General features: G+C 40.8%; 1 long non-coding RNA gene across 2 annotated transcripts in view; it reads left to right on the forward strand.

Annotated features, from left to right (window-relative positions):
* Nucleotides 1-2,097: 2,097 nt before the first annotated feature.
* LOC119349246 overlaps nt 2,098-6,000 on the forward strand; it is a 16,270-nt gene continuing 12,367 nt past the window's right edge. Inside the window, exons 1-3 of one of the 2 annotated variants that reach the window (XR_005169346.1) lie at nt 2,098-2,443; nt 2,544-2,673; nt 5,389-5,471. This is a non-coding gene — a long non-coding RNA (uncharacterized LOC119349246). Of the gene's footprint in view, nt 2,444-2,543; nt 2,674-5,388; nt 5,472-6,000 lie in introns of those variants that run through there. The other variant, XR_005169307.1, reaches the window with a different exon arrangement.

Below are 6,000 nucleotides of genomic sequence, written 5' to 3' on the forward strand. Positions count from 1 at the left end.
TGAATCAGCGGTCGTTCCATATGCAACCATCCGAAGAGCGGCCATGTACTTCTGGTAACCAGAGAAGCCGATCGTTCTCATGGCGTCCTTCTTCAGAATGAAGTAGTCATCGTAGGACCGGACGACATGGTACAAATGATCAAAGATAGTATTGCCCATCCAAAAATGCCGGCGAAAATGGTCAGCGAAAGGTTCATTGGGGGCAAAGTAGTCGGTCATCGGTGTCAGATGCCCCCGCACGCTAGCTGTTGCGGTTGGGCAATCGATGACCCTTGATCGAGCCCTTGAAATTGAGAACATGCTCTTCCGCACGCTCTGTGTCTTTAAGGACCGTGTGCATCATCGCCGTCTCATCGGAGTACTCGTCCGACGAGCCATTGGACGGCTCAATATGATGTTCATATATGTACTCCAAATCGAAATCCATTGCTAGAAAGAACAAGGGACAACTATTTTTAGCTCCGGCGATTCATCGAACAGTTGCCTGGCATGATGAGAATAGCAGTAGCAAATGGTACCTGGCGGGGTGGTCGGACGACAGGGGTTGATTGGAGACGGAGGAGAAGAAGGGTGGAGGCCTGCTGGAGCGCCGGAGGTGACGGACACACAAAGTTTCGGTAGGGGTGTGGCATGGTGGCCGAGATGGTGGAGCGGCGGTGAAGGAAGAGAGAAAATAAGGAGGATGGACTCGTGAGGTCTGGAAAGGGTTTTGGGTGAGCCCGGGGTGTCGGATTTCTATGTTCCGCATCCGGATTCCCGCAAACCTTCTCCATTTTTGTCTTTGTTTTGATGGAGAAATTGAGTCCGGAACGTCCCGCGGATCGATACAAGCCCGCGTTGAATGACTCCCGCAGTCCAAACAGCGTGGTGCAGACGGTTGCAGGTCCATCTTGAAGATGCCCTTAGGATGAAGTCGCCGGTACTTGTAAAGAAGTTTTGTTTGCAAAACTCAACGAATGGGTCCGCAAAAGTCCATGTGAGCGACGAAAATGCCTAGGAGCTCTCGACGACTCCCCCCAATGTAATCCATCCCATCCACCAGCATTGGGATTCGCACTCACTATATTAGCTCCGCCGTATTCACAGCATTTAACGTGTAGTATTCATTTCTACAGTACGGTATATAAACTGAACAGTGCAACACGCTTTCTCCTTCGTCCAGGCAATTTCACATCATCCTGTCCTTCTCCCCACTCGCCCGCCAACTCCCAACCACCCATCTGGATTTAATGCTCACGCTTCACAATCTCCTGCAACGGCTCAATCCAAAGCTACAACGGTCATCGGCTCAATCCAAAGCTACAATGGTCATCTTCCTCCTCTCGTCAGATATAAAGTGCTTGCAGCTAGCAGCTTCCTCACTACTCCATATCATACCGTCAAGAACATTTCATACCACCCATTCAGAACAGCTTCCTCCCTTGCACATGGTTCTCATTGCCATGTCTAGCTCAACCCATCCCATGTCAAGCTCCAGCTCCCCCTTGTTTCTCTTGAGGAGCAGCCACCACTTCCACTCACCATTTGCCCTTTCTGCAACAATGGTATGGTTCAGTGGTGGGTCTCTCGCACGTCAAACAATCCAGGCAAGCACTTTTACAAGTGCGAGCACGAGTGGGTATGTCCTAATTCTTTTTCCACCATCTCTGTACTATCCTGTTCTATCCTGTAACCATCTTCCTTTTTTCTTCCGATTTTGCCAGACTCACAAATGCAACTTTTGGAAATGGGAAGAGAACTACATCAACATCATACGAGCCAAGTGGCCGAGGCTGTTCACCGTCCCTTCCCGCGAAGACAGGAAATTCCACCGCATCATCATCGTTCTCCTTCTGGTCAATCTACTTGCTCTGCTCTTTGTATGCTGCAAGGTCGCATGAAGCCGCCGGGAGCTCTCCCGACTAATGCATGTCCATCAAGTTCAAGCCGCTCTTTATTGAATAAATTTGTTTATCTGTATTGTCTGTAACCAGTTGCCATCCACTTGCAAATTCTATTTTTTTATTTTAATCCACCTTATGATTAGATGTTGTAATCATGTATCAGAACTAGTACCCCTTTCACGCATTCATAATCAGATGTATGATGTATGAATTTTTAATTATCCACCTTCTCCATTACCTCTGTCATTATTGTTCATTATTTACGTCCATCCCACACCACATTGTACCATCTCTCAATAAATAACCTCTCCCCCCAAAGTCAACATTCCCTGCCCAAAAGGCTGCTTCAACAGGCATAAATGCTCCTGAACCATCAATATCGTCCACCAGCTGTCCCAACACGCTTGCTTCCTCCAATTATAAACCCCCCTACACATATCTGCACAAATGTATTCCATCCCAACCAGACACCCAATCCGTCCACCCACGCCATAGGCTTCACCACGCATAGCAAGACCTACTTTTATCTAAAGATTTCATATCTTCATCATTTAACCAAGGTATGTCTCAAACAAGCGTACATGCTTTCCCATCGGTTGCATCTTATTTCATCCCTAAAAGGAGAAAACTAACGACTTTATCAATTTTTCCATGTTCCAGGATGTCATATTCACGCCCTAGTTCATCACGCTTGATCGAAGAGGTGCTAGATGCAGCTGACCAACTCGATGACAGCTCAGATTCTCATCCGGGAGGTTTAGCACCAACTTCACGCACGTCCGTAACAAAGGTTGTTTCTATTGTTTCGTCTTTCGACAAAAGATTTCTTGTTAATGAAATTGGTTGGGGAGGGATTCTTAAACTCCCAGCACTTGCCCGACTTAATCTACGTTTTAGCAAGTGGTGCATGAGTCGTCTTGATGGGCCTTCTATGTCTGTACACCTAAATGCCACTAAAAGGCTTCGTTTCTGGCCTGGAGATGTTCACAAAGTATTTGGTGTGCCATGTGGGCCCAAAAATATTCTTGGGCCGGATGACCAATGCTCAGAAACGACTATACAGTTCCTACATTTTGTTCTTGGAATGCCAGAGAAGGGAAATCAAGTTCTAAAAGCTGCTGAATCCAACCTCACTCGTCCTTTGTCTGAGCATTGTTCTAGTAATTTAGAGAAAGATTGTTTCAAGATGGCATTCGTTATTTTCGTTATCGGCCACCTTCTTGCTCCTTCTAACAAGCACGGCACATCAATAATTGACTATTGGGGAGCAATAGCAAACACTAATAGGATAGCTGACTTTGATTGGTGCAACTACATTCTATCCGATTTGATTTCTGCATCACAACAAGTTCAATCAGACATGCGCAATAACAAGTTAAAGACCCATCTTCAAGGATGTCACGTATTCCTCCAGGTACGACCCGTAGATCTACATATGTTATTATTACTTGTTGTTTTTAACCGATTCCATGCGCTACAATTATAATTATACTTCACACTATCCAGGTATTTGTTCTTGACAACCTAAACCTCGGAATTAACAACATCCCTCACGATACTTATCCAAGAGTTGCCTCCTTCGACGATAACAAATTACGACGCATGATATTGGCTACCACAAGTACCGACAAATTGATGTGGGACTACTCTTGTGCTCCGGTACAACAATTCGCGTCCTTTTTTTCAATCTCACAACAATGCCATTGAATTATATACATCCACCAAACCTCTGGTTTATTATTACTATATACAAATTGTTATTCATGCAAATTCACTTAATATATTCTACTATATTTTATTCCCTTTCAGAACTGGGGCATCGTTCAATTCCATTTATAATGCAACATGGCCATCAACCGCCAATCGTGCTCACGTTTTTTTATTCACGCGTTTTAATTATCTTACTTATATACATATATTTGTACACATTTTCCAATTATTACACAATGTAATCATTTTCCAATGCCAAATAACATATGTCTTTTCCAACGAATTTTAATATATTGCACTTTTAATCCAATAATTAACCTGTACATTTCTCATCAAAAAATAACATGCTTTCTTTCACATGTTGTCCTTTTCCAATGCAAAATAACAAAAGTATTTTTCTAACCACAAATGACAAAAAACTTTGCCCATTAATGTTTTTTTTCATTGCACACTAACATAAAAACTTTTCACATGCAAAAAAACTAATGTACTTATCAATTGAACAATAAGAGTTTCTTCAACCATATTTTAAAACCATTCACACATTTCACATTGAATTAGTCAATAATCAACATTTTATCACATTCATTTTATACATCCCTTTTTTCATCTCCACTTTCATCTCCACTTTCATGTACTCCCTCCGTTCCGAATTACTTGTCTTGGATTTGTCTAGATACGGATGTATCTAGACTCATTTTAGTGCTAGATACCTCCGTATCTAGACAAATCCAAGACAAGTAATTCGGAACGGAGGGAGTAAATCATTACTTCATATCATTTATTAATGATCCCTACATATGATTTCTATGCTTTTCAACATGAATTACTAATGGGCATCAACTACCAATAGTGCTCATGTTTTTTTATTCCACCGGTAAAATTATTATACTTCATCACATTTTCATTTACATATTTTCCCTCAAAATATAATTTCATCCCTTTTCAATGCAAAATAAAATGTTTCTTTTCCTTCAATATTTAATATATTATCCTTTCAATCGAATATAAAACCTGTACATTTTGTTAGGCAAGTTAACACGATCATTTTCCAATGATTATTATTTTCCATTGCAAAACAGCCTAAGTCATTTTCGATACACAAATAACATAATTATTTTTCCATTATTTTTTTAGATTCAATTATAATAATTTTTTCCCCAAAGTAACAAATAAGACGTTTTTTAGATGCAACAATAACCGTATTAATTTTCATAATCTATACTTAATTATCTAAGTGCACCGTTTATACTTTATTAAAACAATTCCTTCTTTCCTCACATTACTTAAATATTATTTTTAAAGCATGCATACATTACACATTGACTAACCCAATAATCAACATTTCCTCACATTTTCTACAACCTGTTTTTTGAAGCACTTTCATGTACATCAATATTTGCATTCCTAACATTTATCACTTCCTAACCTAACCTTTATCAATAATCACACATTACCATTTTTTTACATTTTACAATAATGTCATGACAAACTGACAAACCCTTCACAAGTTTTAAATTTCAATTATGTTACTAATGCTAAACAGCTATCGCGTCCGACGTCACCGTCTTAGTCCAAACAAATTACTAATTCAAAATCTGTCAGTAATACTCAGAAATATTTACCTAACCAAACATGATGACTTATTGCACTAATATACAACATTTAAATAGCTTTTGACCTTTATTGTATTCAATATTATAGATTTCCCACAACAAGATGGTTTTATTTCCAAAAAATTCATAGTACTTCTCGGGCGCTAACCCACGATAATTGTTTATCTGATTGTCTGCAGATACGATCACCCCACGATAATTGTTACACAAGGAGTACATTTGACTTAGCCGCTGAAAATCTTTCCCAGACAATGCCGCAACGTAATCAATCACCTACTCCGGATAATTAGGCTACAGTAATCCCACGTTAACGATGCCATGTCACTTTGATTACTGTTAGTAATCTCGCGTTAGTTCGAAACGATTCAAATTCAAAATCAAAATCAAGCAAACAATAAAAGTTTTTCAAAAATTAAAACAAAAGTGTTCGGGAGATGCCATATTTTACATAGGTCAAATATGGTGTAATAAACACAATTTTATAAACTGCCTAAGTATTTTAAAATAAATAAAGACAGAAAAGGAAAATAAATAAAAGAAAGAAACTAACAAAACAAAAAAATAAAAAATAAAAGGACCCCCCCCACTGGGCCAGCCGGCCCAGCTGTTAGCCAGGCCGGCCCAGCTGCTGGCCAGCCCAACTGGCCCCAACCGGCCCACCCCGCGCCTGGCCTATAACCAACCCGAGTGAAACCCTAGCCCGATCCCACTCTCCACTCCCCCGCCCCCCCTTCCCACATCGCTCGATCCCCACCCTCTCCCTCCAGCGCCGCCAGGAGAGCCCCACGCAC

This window comes from Triticum dicoccoides, chromosome 1A, assembly GCF_002162155.2.
Source record: "Triticum dicoccoides isolate Atlit2015 ecotype Zavitan chromosome 1A, WEW_v2.0, whole genome shotgun sequence".
Lineage (NCBI taxonomy): Eukaryota > Viridiplantae > Streptophyta > Magnoliopsida > Poales > Poaceae > Triticum > Triticum dicoccoides.